We start from the raw sequence: 22,967 nt of genomic DNA on the forward strand, positions 1-22,967 counted from the left end.
GTTTTTTTATGTGTATGTGATTAGTTTGCTATGGGTGTCTGAAAAAGCAGATGATTGTTGTGTCTTGCTTCTTTGCTGAAAGAGTTTGTCAACTCTAAGGATTTTCTGGTGGACGCTTACAGTTTTTTTTAGGTGTAGGTTCATGTCATATGAAAATAGGAATAATTTCCCTGGGTTCTAATGGCGTGTTGTCAGCATATGGTCCTTATATAACCGTAGGGACAATTGACTTCTGTAACAATTTATGTCACAGTTTTCTATTTCTTGTGTCTTAGCACTCTAGCTAAGACTTCAAGTGCTATGTCAAAGAAGAGTGGAAGGAAGAAGGCAGAAAGAAGTCTCAGCAGTTAAGAACACTTGCTGCCCTTCCAGAGGACCCAGATTTGAGTCCCAGCACCCACCCAGCAGCTCTTAACTGTCTGTAAATCCAGTTCTGGCCTCAGCAGACACTGTATGTATGTAGTATACATATATACAGGTAGTGATATTTCATTTGTATTTTAATAAAGTTTTCCTGAAGATCAGAGAGTAAAACAGCCCCACTGCATAGCCTTATAGACCAGGCAGTGGTGACACACACCTTTAATCCCAGTAGGCACACTTGTTTGCCTTAGAAACTGGGCAGTAGTGGTGCACGCCCTTAATCCCAGCACTAGAGAGGAATATAAAATGGGAGGAGACAGCTTTCAGATACAGTCTCATTCTGAGATTCCTGGAGACAGGATGGCCATTTAAGAGGCAAGAGGTAAGAGTCAGTGGCTAGCGGTTTTGTTTTTCTGACCTTCAGGTTGAACTCCGATATCTGTCTCTGGGTTTTTATTAATTGTGCTATATTTGGTGTCGGACCCACAACTGTGAGATTAGGGATACAAATTCATTAAAAAGCTGTTTGTCAGACGCTTTTTAGCCAACAGCACAGGCCAGAGCTGGATACTAACCTAGCCACCTGGATTCGGGAGTAAAACTATTGTTCCCAACTCTCATTTACCCCAATTTAGTTTCCTCTCCAGCCCTACCCGTCTGCCCGTGGTTTCCTGTGGTACCCACGGCTTGCCTCCACCCCCATGTGCGACTTTCACACGCAGCTACTGTGGCTTCCTGTGACTCCTGCGGCCTACATGCATCTGCTGCATGGCTGCCCTGACCAATGTCTCCTTAACAAAATCTGTTCAGTTTGGTTTGATTCTGCTTAGAAAATCCACAACTTAGCGACATTGGAACAAGTAAGACCAGTACTCCAGCATCCCTGGACTGCTTTAATGGTATAACTGTGATACTTGCTGGCACACATTGTTATTACACATTAAAATTCTCATCTGGACCAGGATTTTAATGGAGGTTGGTCATCAGATAATGGTAGACAATATCACCGTCTAGAAATTTAAAAACCTTTCTGTTTCTACTATGGAGGGAATTCTAAAAGAAGTATATGACCTACCTGTGATGTATACATTCTTAGCCATAGCTGCTATTGGTTTGATACTTCATATTATATCCTTAAAGAAATGATTTGATAATAGAGTCAAAAATGAGAAACTTTTAGAAACGATACAGACTTTACAGACTAGTTATGATAAGTTGGCTGAAAGGATTCATATCATGAAAATGATAACCATATTTTGACAGGCAAAATTCACTCCATGTCAGTGGGTTATGAAACCTTACAGATTGGTACTGAGAGATTATCTGAAAGGATTCATACTGTTGAAACTAACAATCAAAATCTGCTAAAAAGTTATGACAATACAACAGATAAAACAATCCTCCTGGAAAGTAATCTTTAAGCCATCCAAATAACCTCTAAGGATGAGAAGATATCATTAATGGAAAAACTTAAAGATTTGAAATCACGTGTACATGATGAGGACCAGAAATTAATTGATTAGATAAAATCATTAGGAATATTTACAGGTCAAGAAATTCAGACTCTACAAAAGACAGTGATACATAGATTTAAAACCACTGAAGAACTTGTCAGAACTGATCAGCAAGGAGTTGAGGTATAGACAAAAGACAGTAGTAAAGACTTAACATCACCTGTACCTCTCAGAGTCAGAGATGACTTACCAAGAGTTTCAGCTACTTATCTTGTTACTATTTCTGAAAACAAAACAGCAAATAGTAAATACCCAAAAGGATATACAGAATATAAATGGAAGCCTATACATATGAAAGATCTAAAGAATAATAAAAAATCAATGGTATCTTGCAGCATGCATTCACCATATGTAAGACAGTTGGTAAAGATATGGGCTTCAAGAAATAAGGTTATTCCACATGGTTGGCTTCAATTAGTCTCAGCTGTATTAGACCAGGGTCCACAGCTATCATGGAAGAGTTTTTGGAGAGAGGAAGCTAAGAACCTTGAACATCAAGGTAGAGTCAGAGATTTTGAGGCCTCCCAAGATCAAATTCTGGGTGAGGGCCATTATGCTGATCCAGAGAGTCAAGCTATATACAATGGACACATCTTGTCCCTATGCCATACAGCAAACTTGAATGCTTGGTACAAGATTCAAGAACTAGGAAAATGAATTGAATCTTATACTAAGGTTATGCAAGGCCCAAGAGAACCACTTAGTGATTTTCTTTTGCAAAAATTAACTAAAGCTGTATAAATAGGGATCCAGAAGCTAGATGAGTATTCATTGACTCTCTGGCTTTTGAAAATTCTAATTTAGAATGCAAAAAGATGCCATCTGAGAAGGGATTGTAGTCAGGGCATTCCTAGAAATAATGTTTCTTCTGGGAATGACCCAAAAAGAAGACCCCAATCTTCTGGATTATTCAGGAGATGCAACAAATGCTGGCATTGAACCAATAAATGTAGATCAAAAAGAGACAAACAAGGTAACCCATTACCATCAGGAAATTCCTGGGGGGAGGCCTCTTGCAGGTTTCCAGGTTGAATGTGGTTCAGTCATTACCAGTCATTGTGGAAGACATGCCTCTCTAGAAAAATTAGAAAATCCAATGCCTATTGTAAAAAGTCACACTACTCTGGATGATAGAGTAACAAAGGAGGATGAATCAACAAGTCCAATAAAAACAGAAAATGTATATTTTGGCAGACTTCTATAAATGATCAAAGACCAAAGCTGAGAGTACAAATAAATAACATTATAACTGAAGGATTATTAGACACAGGTGCAGGTGTGACTATTATTACTCTAGAATCTTGGCATTTGAATTGGCCTCTTCAAGAGACAGATTTTCAATTCCTAAGAATTGGAACCCTATCTCAGGTAAAACAAAGAACAAGATGGGTTGAATGCATAGGGCCAGAAGGACATAGAAGAAGTGTGATTTCATATGTGGCTAATATAGCAGTGAATCTATGGGATCATGATCTGTTACAACTGAATACCCAGATTAACATTTCTGCAATCTCAGAAAAGACCATAAATCAACTCACATTTTTGGGAATGATATTATAAGGCACTATAAAAAAAACAGTCACCAACCATTTGGGCTGTATAAAAACACAGAACAACAACTGATGGACTCCCAGATGTACCAATGGCTCTACCTTTAAAATGGTTAATTAAGAAACCTATATGGGTTAAACAATGACCTTTAACAAAAGAGAAATTTTAGCCTTTAGGATAGCTGGTACAGGAGCAACTAGATGCTCAAAATATTGAAGAATCAGTCAGGCCTGGGAACTCCCCTGTATTTGTTGTAAAAAAAGAAATCTAGAAAATGGATAATGGTAACAGATCTAAGAGCTAGTAAGGTGATTCAGACAATGGGCTCTCTACAATCTGGAATTCCTTTGCCTTCCCTATTGCCTAAAGGATGACCTTTTATAGTTATTGGTTTAAAAGATTGGTTCTTCACTATGCCTTTATAAGAAAAAGACTGAGAAAAGTTTGCCTTCACAGTATCTACTTATAATAATTCTTAGCCTGCTAAAAGATATCAATAGAAGATTCTCTCACAGGGAATGTTAAATAGCCCCACCCTGTTCCAATATTTTGTAAGTCATCCATTGGAAATGATACCTAAGCAATTTCCTGAATCTATAGTTTACCATCACATGAATGACATTTTGCTATCTGATTCAAATATAGATACATTAGCAAGAATGTTTGAAGAAGTAAAGAAAGTTTTGCCTTGTTGGAGATTACAAGTTGCTCCTGAAAAAGTACAAAGAGGAGATTCTATTAATTATTTAGGCTATAAAATAGGTATGTAAAAAATTAGACCTCAAAAAGTGCAAATTAGGAGAGATCAATTGTTTACTCTTAATGACTTCCAAAGATTGCTAGGTGTTATTTCCCATCTACTGCCCACTATTGGGATAGAACCTAATGACCTGATTATTTTAAGAAAAACCTTAGGTGGTGACAAGGACTTAAATAGTCCCAAGGAATTATCAGCTGAATCAGAGAGGGAATTGACTTTGATTGAACAAAATCAAAGAGACACACGTGGATCTGAATCTTAATTGCAATTTGGTCATATTATTCTCCAATCATTCCCTACATGAATTTTAATGCAGAGGGAAGATATTATCTTAGAATGGATTTTTTTTACCACATAAACCAAGTAAAAAATTTAAAACTTCTGTGGAAAAGGTCTTTGGATTATAACAGAAAAATTGACATTTTGTCAATTATCAGGAATAGATCCAGAAGAAATTGTAGTACCATTCACTAATGATGAAAATGACAAATTATGGGAAGAAATCAAACCCTGGCAAAGAGCTTGTAGCAATTTTTTTTGGGAGAGATTAACAGTAACTATTCAAAAGTGAGAGAATTTGACTTATAAAGAGAACTAACTGGATCCTTCCTTGCATTGTATGGGACACACCAATAACTGGAGGCCCCACATTCTATACTGATGCAAATAAAAGGTTACAAATCAGAAAATTTAAGTAAAGTAGAACAAAGCCCTATGATTCTGTCCAAAAGTCAGAATTATATGCTATTCTCATGGTACTAAGGGATTTTAAAGAAACTCCCAATATAGTCAGCAATTTACAATGTGCAGAAAGAATTATTTTGCATATTGAAACCTCTGAATTTATACCAGATAATACAGAATTGATTTCATTATTTATTTAGGTACAAGATATAATCAGGAATAGTCTTCTTCTCATATACATAACACACATCCAATCCCATATGGGTCTGCCATGTCCTCTAGCACAAGGTAATGCCGAAATTGATAAGTTATTGATTGGAAATGTGCTGAAGACCTCAGAATTTCATGAAAAGCATCATGTCAGTAGCAAAGGTTTTAAAAAGGACTTTTTCATCACTTGGCAATAAGCCAAGGAAATGTCCTACTTGTTCTTTATACACCCAAATACCACCACCCAAAAGGTACTCAAAGTAATAAAATTTGGCAGATGGATGTGTTCCATTTTGTAGAATTTGGAAAATTAAAATATGCACACCACTCTATTGATACCAATTCAAGTTTTCAATGGGTAACTGCTTTGAGTTTGGAAAAGGCTGATTCAGTGATCACACATTTACTAGAAGTTATGGCCATGGGTATACCTGAAGAAATAAAGACAGATAATGCTTCAGCATATGTCTCCAAGAAAATGAAACAGTGTTTTGCTCATTATAATATAAAGCATATTACAGGTATACCAAACAACCCTGCAAGTCAGGCAGTTATAGAAAGATCAAATCAAACTATAAAGGATATGTTAAATAAATAGAAAGGGATGATGAAGATCCCCAGAAATAGATTGCATAATGCTTAATTAACCTTGAATTTTCTTAATGCCAATGAGAAAGGAATAACAGCTTCAGAGTGACAATGGAAAATAGAAAAATCTTTTGAATTAAATCCGCCAATGTACTTTAAGGATGTATTGACCTCAGAATGGAGACCAGGAAATGTGATATGTTGGGGAAGGGGCTTTGTTCTTGTTTCCACAGGGAAGAAAAGCTATGAATACTATCAAAATTAATAAAAATTCAGCTTGAAAAGGAGAAACCTCTTGATAAAGAGAAATGACAGCTCATCCACAGAAGTGACAATCCTACAAGTTGTAAGGAAATCTTACAGGGGTTGGGACAGGATTCTGTTCTTGTCTTTGCAGAAAAATAGAAAATGCCCATCTTCATAAAGTCAAAAGACCTTGGATATTTAGACACCTAAAGAAGAAAAGATAGCTAACCAGAAAGAATCACCAAGCAAAGAAAAATCTGACATGATACCAATATTATCTGCAGGGTAAAATCTTACTACCTAAATATACATATCTCCTTACTTCTCAATATATTGATAGTCACAACTCATTTAAAAATTGAAGCTGACTTTGGAGTTGGAGGTGGCTCTCTCCTTTAAACCCAAGGATGCTTATTAAAGTGATATCCAAAATCTCGGTCTCATCTCAGAAGAGCCACCTGATATGAAACAGAAGAGAAACAAATATTTAAGGACTATTTTATTACTACTAATCTTATAATCTTTTGATTTTATATTGACCTCTTAACAGCTATTCTTAAGGTAAAAGATCTTAAGGTATATATAGATATAGATACAGGTATAGATATAGATAGATATATGTGTGTGTGTATGTATAACTTTTTATCATGATATTAATGGCCATATAGAGTACTAATTGATTCTAGAAAAAGGTTTCATCTACCTTCTTGTACATGATTTTGGGTTTGAGTCTCAATTGATTTTTTTTCTTCTGTGAACCATGAGCATGCCTAACAGTGACCTTTGAAGTATCCATAAGGAGGATGGGGTCCCACAACAATGATTCTTCCACGACTATGATAACACCACTAAGCTGCAAAATACCACCTAAAGATCAGCTTTGGAATTCAAACTGCTCAGGACAATTTCAAGGTGGCTATCTGAGATGATCCAGCCTAATAGATTACTCTAGCCAAGACTTGAGACAAGTCCTGAACTTTCTCATTATGTAGAGACTGGATGACAAATAATAAAGCTACCTCTCCCAGGACTTGACAATTAACCAAAAATGTTTTCTTTTCAGAATCCCCTAAATATACTGTTGTCCCCAAACAGTAGGAAGTAAGTTTAAGATCACAACATCCACATTTCCAAGAGGTGGGGTGGGCAGTTTTTGTTTGTTCAATGGATTATGGATATTTGTCATTGTTTAGGGGTATTGGTTACTAGTTATTATTGGTAATGGTCAGAAAAAAAGTTAAATGAAGGAAATCAGATTCAAAGTTCTTGTTTTGAAAAGAAGAAAGGGGGATATAGATATGATAGGATAAAAGAGTAGATTATTGAATCTTCTCTGTAAAGAAAAGAGGAAGGATAAAGATATGACAAGATAAAAGGATAGATTATTGAATCTACTTTTAAAAAGCAACACTAATTTTAAATGTTTTACATTGGATTGGACTTATACACACTGTATACAAATGTTGTATGTTGATACAAATTTGAGATCAATTTTGTTAAAACATACTATGTATATATTTCTAATATTGTTCAAGGTATTGTACCTATACAACTCATTTAATAATGTAATGCAAATTTCTAGTCTTTGAAAGTTATTATTACCAACTCTTTAGGATAATAAGAAAATACAGGTTAATAATTATTTACCTACTATAATTGAACTTGTAGTAACATTAGGTATGTTTTCAAAGTCAAATAAAGATATATTTTAGATAGGTCATCTTGAAACAGTTCCGAGATCTACAGAATATGCCAGTTAAGATGTTTTAATAACATAGGCTCTTTTTATGACAGCGAGACATGTCTGTCCTGACTGTGCCAATCTACTTCAGAGAAGAAAATGGGCATTGAAAAAACTCCACATGGAGTTTCCTTTCTTTGTGGCAAAAGTAAGCCACTTGGCAAGAAAATGTCCTTACCTTGACTGCTAACAGTTTGCTTTCTTAATTGGACAAGTTGAATACCAAAGAAAGTGACAGCCAAACATTGCCAAGACGAGGAGAAGCAGCCCTTCAGAATATCCTGCTGCACAGAAAGGCCTAATGGATATGCTAGGCCTGGAGGCTGAAGATAGATGCCCCAGCATTACAGAGGAATTTTGGGTGACTGTCCAGGCAGCCAGCTGTTTCTATCATTTCTCACATCTTTTGGAAATTGCTTGCTTGTACTTCCTGCTTACTCAGTTAATATTATTTCCTTCTTAGGTCTCTAAGGGAGTTGAAGACTAGATGGTTAGAGTTTTCCTTGTTTACCTGAAGCATAAAGCAAGTTATGATAGAAAGTAGATTAGGTACAAGACTTTGGACTCACCAAGATAGGACAGATTCAGAGTTATTTTCTTTGAATTTGTCAAATGCAACTGGACTAGACATTGTTGATGTATTTATTGCCTGTATATATTGTATATAGTTATTGTACTTATTGTATATAGTTTTCTTATATTAGTTATAGTCTTTTTATTGTAGAAAAGAAGTGGAAATGTTGTGATATTTCATTTGTATTTTAATAAATAAAGCTTTCCTGAAGATCAGAGAGTAAAACAGCCTTACTAGTCAACCTTCTAGACTAGTCAGCGGTGACACACACCTTTAATCCCAGTAGCCACACTACTGTCATAGAAACTGGGTGGTAGTGGTGCATGCCTTTAATCCTAGTAGCACACACCTTTAAGCCCAACCCAAGAGAGGAATATAAAATGGGAGGAGATAGCTCAAATGCTCAATCTCATTCTGAGGATTCCTGGAGGCAGGATCACCATTTCAGATTGAGGTAGAGGTAAGAGCCTGTGACTGACTGTTTTGCTTTTCTGACCTTCAGATTGAACCCCAATATCTGTCTCTGGGTTTTTATTAGTCATGCTACATATACATGCTTTCCCTATTTAGTATAATGTTGGCTACTCTTAAGACATGTTTTCCTCTCAAGTTTTAAAAAACCACTCAGGTGGCATCTTCTTCTTGTTCTCCTACAGGAAGAGGAGGATACTCATCAATGGCATGTAGCCTGTGTGATGAAGTTACATCAGCAGTGGCTTCATACTCAGAGAAGAATAGTGTGTTTCCTTTCCATGGTTTCAAGTACTCTATAAGGTCAGGGAAACTTCTGTAGTAACAATAGAAATATTACTTAAGTATAGCTTTTCTTTTTAAAGTTAATATTTTTTTATGTGTATGAGTGTTTTGCCTGCATGATGTGCACCATGTGCGTGGAGTGCCCTAAGAGGCCAGAAGGTGCCACATTCAGGTCTGGAAATTGAAGCCAGGTCCATTGGAGGAGCAGCCAGTGCTCTTAACTGCTGAGGCATCCATCTCTTCAGCTGCAATATAGTCTTTCATAACTCATCTTCTACAGATTTAAGTTCCAGGAATAAATTTACCCAAACATTGCAATGCCCTCTGATACTCTATGCTTTTTCTCCTTAGCTGTGATATTTTTGCTTCAGCATTCTTTCACCTTGTTAGCTAGGCCAGTCATGGAGCAGAAAGCCAACCCTAAGAAATGGCTACTTGCTCTCAGTAGGGGCACCAATATCCTACACTGGATTCTCATCTCCATGTTAGAGATGTGTGTGCAGGTTCATGGGACTACTGTCAGCAAAGACACCTCTGAGGGTGTGAATGCAGCTGACTGCTGGCCCCACAGGATTTTCTGGCACTGGGATGGTACTTTAGTGTCACCCAGAGCCAGGGTTTGAGTCTTCTCTTTGGCAGTCATTTGAAAGAGGCTGCTGAGGGAGTTTCTATTCCTCAGGTCAGTCAGCTTGCTTGGATTCAGAGTTGAGGGGAGCTGGAATTGGCAACTCCTGACAGTCAACAGTCGAGATGTTTGGGAAAATGAGGGTTTTAATCCAAATGCATCAGCAATAATAATGCAACAGCAATAATAATAAAGCAAAACAAAGGAGACCCTGGGTGGCATATCACCCTTATGTTCCCTCTGTCAATCCTTTGCTTTTGTTTACTGCAATTATTGATGGCAGAAGTGTAGAGTTTCCTGGAACAGTAGCACAAGACACCAGCAGCATTAAGGAGCTGAATCTTTAAAAGTATGCATGCACACACACAAATCACTGCTCAAATAACACTATATCGGCAAAAATAAAGATGAAGTTTTATTAGATGGCAAACCTCGGTTTCCAGTTGCTATGCTAACATCTGGTCAGCACTTCTGTGTATAGCAGTTTTACATACTTAGCTATGTGACATAGCTGTCACATAGATGTATGGACTGTGATCTCTATGTTGTGCATATGTGACACTTCTGCTGACTACAGTGGCTTTTTCTATTGAGTTAAATTTCACATAGAAAAATGTGTAGAGTTTATACAATTTGATTAGTTTCTATAGGACCAGAGGGATGACTATGTCCATCAAGGTAAGCATTTCCCTTATTCCCTATGACCCCTTTCTGTAGATCCTTCTGTCTCCATAGCAGTCATGTTTGGATCACTATGGACTAGTTTCATCTGAATTTTAATTTTACATGCAATAGGACTGACTTTGATACACATTTTATCTAAGGACTAACTTTCACTTCTGTAATAATACATATTTTTTACCTATACTTTTTTTAAAGATTTATTTTTTTATGTATATGAGTGCTCTATCAACTTTATGCCAGAAGAGGGCACCAGATCTCACTATAGATGGTTGTGGGCAACCATGTGGTTACTGGGAATTGAACTCAGGACCTCTGGAAGAGCTTTCAGTGCTCTTAACCACTGAATCATTTCTCCAGTCCCTTACTCATGTATTTTAAATTGATTATAAAACACATACACTTATTTTTGGCGTGTAATAGGGGAGACAAGTTCTCTCTCTATAGTTTTAGCTGTCTTGGAACTCACTAGGTAGACCAGGCTGGCCTCAAACTCACAGAGATCCACCTGTCTCTGCCTCCCTAGAGCTAGGATTTAAGGCATGTGCCATCATGTCCAGCTAGCAATACACTTTTATTATCAACATTAAATATTACATAGTAATGTTATATGGCATTAAAAACATCACTAAAACCTATAATACTCTTAATTCTGTGTATAAATATTCATTACATATATAGTTTAAATGGAATTTTTGTATCTGGGTCTAGAATGCTCCCTCCAATAACAAAAACCCCAATACTAGACATATGGAATCCCTCTTTTGAGTGTGGTCAGGGTTGTCCAAGAGGCTTCCAAAACATTACGAACTATTGTTATTGCCCTTGGTTGCTCCCCAGAGGTTTAAGGTAAGTTCCTAATGATGAAGAACACCATTACTTCAGATGTAGGGTCCAGAGGCTCCTGAGCTGGAACTGATTTGAAAGCCCCCCCCCCCCCGAGGGCCAGCTTCCATGCTACCAGAAGGTAAACGAGGGAAGCAGCCAACAGTCCTACCCAGCTGTGATGTCTGTGAAGCACATCAATGACCAGCATGTTGTGCAGGGTGCAGTAGTGGCATGCACGCCTCGGCGTAACCAGCAGTTCTCTAACTGGACTTAAGCCCTGCTCAGTAAGAAGGAAATCATGCCTGGTACTGGAAACCTAGCGAGCTACCCAGGGCTGCTGAAGTCATGGGTCTTGGAGAAAAACCTACAACCATCACTTTATTAAACCAGCACAGTCCCTAACTACATTCCAAAGATTTGTCCTTGAACCCGTTATAAGTATTGTACTCTCCCCTCAATGAGAGAACTCTTTGCAACAGCTAGAAAATCATTACAGAAAATTACAAATAATAAAAATGTGGAGTTGTTGGATGTAGGTTTCAACCACATGGTACTTGTCAGGTACTGTTGTACCGTCAGGTACAGTTCCAATGGACATATATACAATGTAACAAAAATAACCTTAAACTTATTTCAATATATAAAATTCCATAACAGTATAAAGTATTTGAGACTAGTGGTAGTTCAAAAGTAGACTCAACAATCCACACTTTTATCCAATCATTTCTATGTTATATTCCCCCCTTTTCCTTTCAGAAAGAGAGCCTTAATCTAATCTCATTTGTTCAGCTTTCTCCCTGACCGTGACTAGTAACTATGGGAGCCCACGTGTGACCCACTGAATGATCAAAAACCACCCACCCCATCCCACCTCTTGGGAATGTGGGCATCATGTTCTCTAGACTGCATGTTTTCTGGGGGTGATGGAGTTTTTGAGGGATCCTGAGAAAATTAAGATAATGATCAAGTCCTAAACAACTGTTGTCTAGTCTTGGTATGATGGAAAAAAAAAACCGTAGGGCTTGTCTGGAGTCTGTCTGGAGTAGTCTGTGAGGCTGGACCATCACAGTCAGCAGCCTTGAAGCTGACCTGGATGTAGAACTCTGAGAGGCTGGGTCACTTGGGCTATCTGTTTTCATTTGTGTCCAGTCCCCTTGTTCTGAAAACACACCAGGTTTCAAAGGTAATTTAACACAAGTGTGGACTGTGTATTATATACAAGTCAGCCAAGAAGAGTTTTCAGTTTTAGGTTTGAGGAGGTAAAATGTACATCACCTTTCTTGTAATTTTTTAGGTGTATTTCTTTATGTCTGTAGCCAGAATTTTCAGGGGGTCTCCTCCAATACACCTGATCCTCTTTAACCTTAAATCCACAACCATTCATTTTTTTTTTGTGCAAACGAAAGCATAATCTCTTCCCCAAAGCAATACACTTTTTGACTTCCATTAAAGTCAAGGCGTTCCTAAAGTATGTAGAAGGTTTAATTCAGCAGTCCTTTCCACAATCCAATGTTTCTCAGCAACGTCATTTTGATGTTCATCAGTTTTCAAAACATTCAAAATTAACACAACATCATATAGAATCCAGATTCTCTGTGTATTTTCCATCTTTACATGGCTTGTCTTTTTTATATTATTTTATTCTTTCTTTAAAGACTTTGTCCTATTATTTATAAACTACTTTTTCTAGCATCATCTATACCCATTGTCTTTTCTTTTTTAAGCCCATGCTTATTTTTTAAAACACACTGTGACCTGTTTAGGTCTTTTTCTTTTGTCTGTCTGTCTTTAAGCATCTACAGTGTCCGCTGATCACGTGAAACAAATCTTAAACTGCTATGTCAGCCACAGGCATGGTTCAGCTTAGCACACGGCACTGGTACTAGTGGTGGCTCTACCCGCAGGCAGCAGCTGGTTGCCATGCCTCTGTATGCCACCAGGTACCAGCCCGCCTGAGAGACTGAAGGACTAGAAGGCTCCATCTGGCTCCTTGTCCAGAACTTACTTTTTGCTTTCTCAGGCCCCATATTTGAATATTCAAGCTCCCACTTTGGATGCCATTTGTAGACAGAGTTTTCTTTGGGCCACCAGTTCACACACACACACAAAAATGACATGGAGACTTATTAATTATGAAAGTTTGGCCATAGATTAGACTTGTTTCTAACTAGCTCTTATAACTTAAATTAATCCATGTCTTTTAATCTACATTCTTAGATGTGGCTTGGTTACCTTTACTCTGTACTGCCTATCCGGCTTCCTCTGCCTTTCTTCTTCCCAGAGCTCTCTCTGTCCAGAAATCCCTGCTGGACCTCCTGTCTAACAATTGGCCATTTAGCTTGCTATTAAAGCAATCACAGTGGCATATCTTTCCACAGTATAATCAAGTATCTCACACACCCCAGAGGTGTGGGGGTCACAGGACAACTTCCATGTTAGTCTTCATCGTCCATGTTGCTTGTTCAGTGTTGTGTCTACTAGGGTAGCTGGTCCACAGCTTCCAGGAGTTCTCCTGCCCTTGCCTGTCATCTCATGATAGGCGTCTCGAGATTTCAGATGTGTGCTTCTGTAAATGGCTTTACATGGCTTCTAGGAGTCTATCTCAGGTTCCTGTACATGCATGACTGGTTCTGGACCCACAGATCCACCTTTTCAGCCCTCTTGGTTTTTGTATTTTGTTTTGTTTTGTTTGTTTGTTTTAATATCAGTTCTTAAAGTCTGGTATCCAGACTGGCAACTTCAGCAGAACCTAGATATATAAAGTTCCTGTTATACAAAAATCCCAGTTCCAGGTCTCTTAATAATACGGGGTTCAGAAATAAGTTAAAAGGCCCTGCAGATTTTTTGATATAACAGTATTTGAGAACTATCTTTTTGGTTCTCTAAGGACACTAATCCCACCCTGAGACCCCTATCTCTACAAACATCATTATATCCACTACAAACCCATTATATGGGTTTGACTTGTGGAGACACAGTTCGGTCCATGGCCAGTTCCTTCCTAAGATCACGTCTGGTTTTTGATAGGACACACTTTCTTATAGGCTGTTGGAATGAGGCCCTCAGGTCCTTGCTCCATGTTGGCTCATGGCCACCTCAGCTTTCCACACGTCTCTCCAGTGTGGCATGTGACTTAGGCTCCCAGGGCCCACCCTCACTTTTTCTAATCTGTGAAATGGAGACAGCATCATTATCTTAGAACTGTTGTGGGGATTCACTGAGATTATATTAAAAATGGCTTTGTGTGGAAGCTTACACATTGTCGGGGCTTCCTAAATGCTACCTTATACCTTTCAGTGCTCCTGATACCCAGCATCCGCACAGCATCTAGGTGTATGCCCCATCCCCATTGCATCAAAACACTTCCCCATCCAAATGCTGATCTGAAGCCTGCTACACTGCAAGCATTGTTGTAGAGGGGAAATCACAGACACCACTGGTCCCAGTCTCCTTACCGTGGTGGAGGGCCTCTGTCCAGTGCACGTACCTGAGGGCACATGTGGCTCTTCACATTTCAGTCCCTTAAAATAAAACCCAAGGGAAAACCCAGCCCTGAGAGAGAGCTGCTTTTCTGTGGGACCTTAGATCACATCACAGGCACTTCTTAGAGCTGTACCACAGAAAAGAGAGTGGTCACACTTAACTGTTGTTACTCCCTCAGAAGAGCACCCTAGCCTCTTGGGCCAGGCCCAGGAGTTCCCTTCCCTTCCTCAACACTGGATCCCTTCCTATGTTTATTGCCAGCAGCAAGACCCAGCTTCTCTGGGAAGTACAACTTTTGAGCCATTTTTGTGGAGACGAGCTCAGTTTGTCCTGTCTTTTAGCCAGTTGCCTCTACACTCTGTGGGATTCTCCATCTTGGTTGGTACCGTGAAGTGTCCGTGTTTACCCGTTTCCTGTGTACCCCTGGGCAAAGTTCCAGAAGGTTCTTTCTAGAAGCCTTTGGGGCTGACTCTTTCTCAGGCATCACTTAGGGCTTTTGGAGAGGCGGTGGTGCTGGGGAATGTGGTCTTAGAACTGTGGGATAATGTAGATGGCCTGATCCTCACAGGGCAGACAGAAAACTGAATTTAATGTCTGTTCTGAATTATCTTTCTGCTTAAAGAGAACCCAGGAGGGACCCTAACTTCCAAAAAAATATATTTATTCAGTCTGATGCTGATTTCATTTCCTAAAACGATTGAGTCCAAAAACCATTTTAATTGAATTCAGCCTCTTGACCTGACACTGACTTATTCTGCCTCCTCTTGCCTCCCAACATTACACAGAGGAGGAGGAGACGGATAGAACGATTCACGTGGATTTAGAGGCCCAGCCATTTCCACATTCCATAAAGCCCAGATGACTGGATAGGAAGCAGCTGCGGTATTTACCGGAGCCTGGTAAGGCCTCATTACCAGCCACCTACTCATGGAGGGCGCTGGACTCTGAAAGGCATGCAGTGGAGGGAGTAATTGACTCTGCCGCCTGGCACCTGGTGTTTCTGCCAAATCCCTAAGGTCAGTGCAGCAAACTCTGGGGGCTGATGGTGATGTGGGGGTGCAGTGCCTTTAGTGACAGTGGGGAAGAGAACTAAGTAGAGTCATTTCTTTTGTCTGTATTTGTGCAGTTTGGACATGCTTTTCAACTGTATGGTACATGTCAGGTATTGTTGTAGGGGATACGATCATACACATGGCCTGTGCCTCCTTATATTCTTATGGTGTCTCTGCTAGGTCACTGGCTTATGGTTTTTATTGCAGTGAAGAGTCACCATGACCATGGTAACACTTATAGAAGAAAACATTTAATTGGGCTAATTTACAGTTCAGAGGTTTAATTCATTATCATGGTTGGAATTATGACAGCATGCACACAGGCAGACGTGGTGCTGGAGAAGAAGCGGAGAGTTCTGTATCTGGATCCTCAGGCAGCAGGAAGAGAGAGTGTGACACGGGGCCTGGCTTGAACATTTGAAGCCTCAAAGCCCACCCCCAGTGACATACTTCCTTCAACAAGCCCACATCTCCTAATAGTGCCACTCCCTATATGCCTAAGGGGGCCATTTTTATTCAGACTACCACAGGTACTAACTCTCAGCCACATACAACTCTTTACATTTCAACTTCTTAAAATAAAACCCAAATGAAAGTTCATTCTGTGGTCACATCTGTTGTTTTTGGAGTACTCAGTAGCCACCCCAAATCATATCACAGTGGACAGCACAGGTGTGGGACATTGTCACCATTGTAGCGCCTGTACTACAGGACAGTACGCGAGCCAGGAACTAGGCTGGAGACTTAAAAACACGCACACAGACAGAGACACAGGGACACAGATCATCCTTGAAACAAGAATGCCAACTTTATTGTGCTCCAGGGAAGCTTATGTAGGGATCCTTAACTGACAGCCACACCCCAACTCCTGGGATTTTCAGCTGTAAAACCAGAAACCACTCTCCTGCCGTCAGGAACTCATGAGGGTCTCTGCTCAGAGCAGCTGCAGGCAAAGGAAAACAGGTTGTTTACTCCGTTCACTCCAGCAGGCAAAGGGTCTGAGGCAGGCAAAGAAAGTTGAGGGGCCAGGGGTCTGCAGGCGCCAACACCCCATCATACAAAATTATCTTAGCCACGCTGGCCTAGTGAGCATATGAGATGGAGAGTCTGGAAACAGCCATGATATGAACAAATGTAACAGTAATAAACTTCAGATATTGTCATGCACTGAAGGCAAAACACAGAGGAGTGGAGGAGTTGCCATTTGGAAAGAAAGCGTGGGCACAGCTTTCTGGGAAGAGGACACCAGCAAAGGTCTCAGGAACATCCACTTGAGCAGCCAATACTTGGAGCGTTCCATAAAAAAAAGTATTTATGAATTATGTATCTATGTGTGTATGCATGCATGTATGTACATATCTGGATGGCAGGGCCCAGGGAGAAGGGAAGGAAGAGGTATGAGATAGGGCACAGCTGTGAGGGCCAAGGGGAGGAGTATGTGTTCAATCACATGGAGGCCACAAGAGGAATGGTATGATTTGCTGCTTATACTGGTCTGGCTCTGGACTGACAGGTCAGTAGGGAGGAAGGAGCAGAGGCAGAGGAGCCAGCAAGGAACTATTGAGGTGCTGTGGTGGGAGATGTGGAGGTCTTGGCACCCAAAGACAAAGAGGAAGCAGCTAGTCCCAGGGGAGGCCACATTTCTGATGATTGTTCTATGGGAGGCAACTTCTTATCTGAAAAGAAAGAAAGCAAGGAAAGAAGAAAGAGAGAGCAGGAAGGAGGGAGGGAGGGAGTAGGAGAGGAAGAGGGAAAGGGAGGAGGTAGAGAGAGGAGGATAGTAAGACATCAGTAGCACCTAGAGGATGACATCATGGTGTGACACAGGGAAACAGCAAGGCAGTGCTTTCAAAGTCCCACCCTTTTCAGGGCCACAGGGCATCTTCTCTGCTGTTTTCTTTTTTCTCCCCCTCCCCTCCCTCTCTCCGTTTCCCTCCCTCCCTCCCTCCCTCCCTCCCTCCCTCCCTTCCTCCCTCCCTCCCTCTCTCTCTCTGTCTCTCTCTCTGTCTCTCTCTCTGTCTCTCTCTCTCTCTCTCTCTCTGTCTCTGTCTCTCTCTCTCTCTCTCTTCTTTTCTTTTTTTTTGAGGCAGGGGTTCTCTGTATAAAAATGACTGTCCTGGCACTTGCTCTGTAGACCAGGCTGGCCTCTGCGTCTCAGGTGGTGGGATTAAAGGCACGGACACCATGCAGGGCTGATTTCTCTCTCCTTTCGAGGCAGCATCTTGCTATGTTGTCCTGGCTGCCCTGGAACTTCCTATTTAGACCAGGCTGCCCTTAAACTCACCAAGATCTACTTGCCTCTGCCTCAGTGCTGGGATTAAAGGTGTGCCCTACCACGCCCCTCTTGGTCTTTATTATTTTGAAGGCAGGTTCAAGTTGATCTCAAACCTCTTCCACCTTCCTAGATCTGGGTTATAGGTGTGCATCACTACACCCAATTTTACTTGTCTCTGGAGCTTCAACCTAGGACTTACTGCGGGCTAGGTAAGCACTGTTTCCACTCAGTGGGCCCTTAAGTGGTCTTACTGTGAGCCCGTGTGTCACCCTGAACTTTTTCATTGAGTTTGTTTACTTGTGATCTCTGGGTCAATAGGGACAATATCTGCCTGTCTTGTGAGTGCATTTACCTCAAGTATCTACTCCATACTAGGTTCTTAAGAGATATCTGTTGAATGAGTGAGTAAATTAACTCATAAAAATTGCCCACTCATACCATTTGGGTTATCTGCTTTTGCTCTCCAGTGTCTTTGTTTCCTTCCCCATTACAGTGTTTCCTATACCACTGAAACAATGGTTCTTCGGGTTTCCTGTCCAAAGGCCATACCAAATCCCACACACTGCATGGCTTACATAACAGTACATTTCCCACAGTTGAAGAGGCTGCAAACCTGAGACCAGGGAGCATGGTCGTGATCTGGTGAGGGCCTCTTCTTGGCTTCTAGACAACTGCCTTCTCATTCATTCTTCTGTTTATACACACACACACACACACACACACACACACACACACACACACACACAGAGAGAGAGAGAGAGAGAGAGAGAGAGAGAGAGAGAGAGAGAGAATAATTACTTTCTGCTGACTCTTTGTCTCTTTCTTTCAGGAGTACTAACCCCACCGTAGCTACCCATTCCATCCCCTCATGACCCCATTTAACCCTGATTTCTTTCCATCTCCAAATCCTGTCACACTTATGGCCAGGACATCAATTTCTCAATTTATGAATGGGGAACGCACAAAAATTTAACCCATTACATATCCTATTCTTCAGAATTAAAAAAGAAAGCCCATTGCTGGGTGTGTGTGGCATATACCTGTAAACCCAGCACTTGGGAGGTGGAGGGAGGGTAGTAGTTTGAGGCCAGCCTGATCTGCAAATGGGACCGTGCATCAGTTTTTGTTTGATTTTAGATTTTAAAGAAAGTATATGAGAAAAAAAAGTGTTCAAGTATTTTGCCTGAGTGTGTGTCTGTGTACCACCTGTTTGCAGTGCCCACAGAGGCCAGAAGAGGGCACCAGATCCCCTGAGACTGTAGTTACAGACTGTTGTGAGCCACCATGTGGGTACTAGGAATCAAACCTGGGTCCTCTTTTACCAGCCCCAGAATATTATATTGATTAGTATTTAAAGACAGACCATAGAAGCCAGGCAGTGGTGGCGCACACCTTTAATCCCAGCACTTGGGAGGCAGAGGCAGGTGGATCTCTGTGAGTTTGAGGCTAGCCTGGTCTACAAGAGCTAGTTCTGGGACAAGCTTCAAAGCTACAGAGAAACCCTGTCTGTGGGGTGGGGAGAGGGGTGGGACCACAGGAAATGGCTTGAGGTACATGGGAAAGGGAAGCCAGCCATTCAAGGACTAGACAGGCTCTCCCACATGACTGCAGACTCTAGAAGTTTCCTGTACAGGATCAGATCACTCCTTCCTTCCAAGCAGGCTGATCAGGAAAGAGAAGATGAGGGGATTCTCAGAGCCACATTTCAAATTTTCTCCTGGGGACCATGAGCGAGGGGTGGGGGAATGGCTGGGCATGCTTGCATAGATAAGATCTCAAACCGCAATGGCTGCCGCCATCCAAATGCCTCCTCCTCTTTGGAAGGAAGGGTGCGAACTGCTGGCTGTGAAGCCCAAAGCTCCAGTGTTGGAACGGCTGCTCCTCTGTTGTCAGAATCAGGATTCTGCAGCCATCTGTGAGCCTCTGTCCCCGGGGCTGCTCAGTCTTTAGACGGTGAAGGGGGCATCTGGGCTACACAATGGAACATGTTCTTTTTGAAAAGGCACAGGGCATCTGCAGCATTCCCTAGACACTGCTTCACAATCTCCTTCTTCCTCTCTCCTCACTTCCGCTCCCAACCTCTGATTTTGTTTTTGTTTCTTTTTTCACCTGTTTGAGACAGACTTTCCCTGTGAAACTCACTAAGTAGATCAGTGGCCTTGGACTCCACAAAGATCCACCCATCTTTGTTTCTCAAGTGCTAAGATTTAAGCCAGGTACCATCACACCTGGCTGGCTCTCTCTGTGTCTCTCTCTTCTTTCCTTTCTTGAGACCCATATTTTATAAGGCCCATTATTTAGCTCAGGCTGGCCTCAAACCTACCGTGCAGTTGAGGATGACCTTGACATTCCCCTTCTCTTGCATCTCTATCCCTAGCGCAGAGATTACAGGCCTGTGCTACCGATTCTGTTTCCTGCGGTGCTGGGGATGGAACCTGGGGAGGGAGCCTGGGGCTTTGGGCACAGAAGGCAAGCATTCTGCCACCTGAGCCACATCCTCCACCCCATGGCCCTTTTCTTCAGACAACAGGACTCTTAACAGAGCATGTGCCCAGGACTCTGGGTTTCTAAATGTGTATCCAGATGTGTTTCAACAGGTAACCTGGTACCCGTGTGTGTGTGTGTGTGTGTGTGTGTGTGTGTGTGTGTGTGTGTTGTGGGGCAGGACATGAGTGCGGATCAGCTGTGCTGCCTGGATCTCCACTTCATTAGCTATGGAATGTCTGACCCTTAGTTTCCTCACCTGTAAAATGGAGTAGTCTAACCTACAGGCCTGGTTAAAGCTGTGGCTTCAGATGAGACGGTGCTTCCGAAACATCAAAGTTAGGTGATGTCATGCCATGTCTGCCACTTCTACTACAGATCTATCCTGTGTGCCCCATAGTGGCAAGATGTTGATTTGTACAAATTTTTTTCCTTCTAGAATGGCACCTTGGTAGAAACTCTTTTGGGAACTCACCCTACCTCTGGGGCCAAGGTGATTGTTTGAGACAGTCTTTATTCTATAGTCTTGGGGCAGGCTTACTATTGTAGAACATTTCAGCCCCATAGTCATGATAGCCATGGCTCAGGGCTAGCCTGTGCTAATTGAACATTCCCAGGATATTTGCAGGAATTTCTGGGGGGAAAAATTGCCTTCCTTGCTGGGATTACCAGGCTGAGAGAACTTAGAGCTGCTGGGGTCATCTGATACCCTACCGGATGGAAAGTTAGGGAAAGATACAGTGTTTTGTTGACCCATTAAAGCCCCTGGATCTAGCCATGTCTGATAGACACTGATCAGGAGTGAAGCGTGTGACAGCCATATGTAGCTCCCTTTCTGTGGACTGTCAATCACAGCCTTCACTGACTCTTCCTCTAGGCTGTTGGTGTTTTTCCTCATACACTTGAAGGATTGATTTGTTTGTTTACTACTGTGGCAAAATACATAATATAGCCCAGTGGTGATGGTGGCGCACGCCTTTAATCCCAGCACTCGGGAGGCAGAGGCAGGCGAATCTCCACGAGATTGAGGCTAGCCTGGTCTACAAAGAGAGTTCCAGAATAGCCAGGGCTACACACAGAGAAACTCTGTTTAAAAAGATAATAATAATAATAATAGTAATAATAATACATACTCTAGAAAATTAACCACAGAGACTGGAGGGCTGTCTTAGAGGTCAAGAGCACTGGCTGCTCTTGCAGAGGACCTAAGTTTAGTTCCCAGCACCCACACAGTGGCTCTCAACCCTCTGCGACTCCAGTTCCAAGGGATCTGACATACTAACTGGCTTCTATGGATAGCAGGCCACACACAGTACATAGACATACTTGTAGGCAAACACCTACGTACATAAAAAAAAATAAAAATAAAATTAAAAAATAACCATATTGAGGTATGAAATCAAAGGTCATTTAGCACATTCATAGAGGGGTAACCATCACCTCTGTTTACTTCCAAAATGTATCATCACCAAAGAGACCGAAACCTTCTATATTTTATATAAAAAGATCCAATGGATGGTAGTGGTACGCACCTTTAGTCTCAGCACTCGGGAGGCAGAGACAGGTGAATCTGTGAGTTTGAGGCCAGCCTGGTCTACAGAGTGAGTTCCAGGACAGCCAGAGCTACACAGAGAAACCCTGTCTCGAAAAGCAAAACAAAACAGAAAAAGAAAGAAAGAGCGGAAGGAAGGGAGGGAGGCAGGGAGAGAGAGAGAGAGAGAGAGAGAGAGAGAGAGAGAGAGAGCGCGAGAGCTATCAACAGCACACAGCTCTTCAGTTCAAGGCAACCTGGAGATCATCTGAGCCACCTGTGTCAGAGTTTGGCTGACTTGACCTTGTGCAGGCCTAAGCAGGTGACTCCAGCAGCTGTGAGGGCCTGAGTGTGGCTCCCTTGCCAGTCCCCAGTGCTGCATTTCCCAGCATTTCCCCTAACCCCTGAGGATCCTGCTCCCTCTGTGATGCTCCCCAGGCTTGCTGATAAATTCCCTCATCGAAGTTTTCACATGTCTACCCACTTTCTATCAGCAGGACAGAGATGTGAAACAGCCAGGTAAGACATGAAGCCAGGTAAGACATGAAGGCAAAGAACTTTCTAGAATTATATGCAGTGTATAAACACACAGGGTATGCTGTTGTGTGTGTGTGTGCGTGTGTGCGCGCGCGCGCATGCGTGCTTGCTTGTGTGTGTGTTGTTGGCATTGAACCCTGGGCCTGCACACACCAGGCAAAGCGGCAAAGCACTCCACCTCTGAGCTACCCCCACAGTCTCATTATCACCAAATGGCTGAGTTATGTATGTTGCTTCTATTTTGCAAAGCCAAGTTTGAAGGCCAGAATTCTCCTCTGAAGTGACTGTAGATGCCTTAGCTGGTGGCAGTGTGGGAAAATGTCACAGAATTAGTCATCCTGAGCCGAGGGCAGGGAGTGCTTCTAGTTGATCAGAAAAATAAAATTGCTTTAAACCAAAAACTGTTCCGGTCACTCTTCCTTCAAATGCAGCACCCTGCCCCCCCCCTTTTCTTTTTTCCTACCAGGAAAAGAAACCGGTTGGG

General features: G+C 41.6%; 1 pseudogene; it reads right to left on the bottom strand.

Moving 5' to 3' along the window:
• Positions 1–8,850: 8,850 nt before the first annotated feature.
• LOC125403327 (small nucleolar RNA U3) lies at positions 8,851–9,055 on the bottom strand (annotated as a pseudogene).
• Positions 9,056–22,967: the final 13,912 nt, after the last annotated feature.

This window comes from Myodes glareolus, chromosome 3 (assembly GCF_982192425.1).
Source record: "Myodes glareolus chromosome 3, mMyoGla1.1, whole genome shotgun sequence".
Taxonomy (NCBI): domain Eukaryota; kingdom Metazoa; phylum Chordata; class Mammalia; order Rodentia; family Cricetidae; genus Myodes; species Myodes glareolus.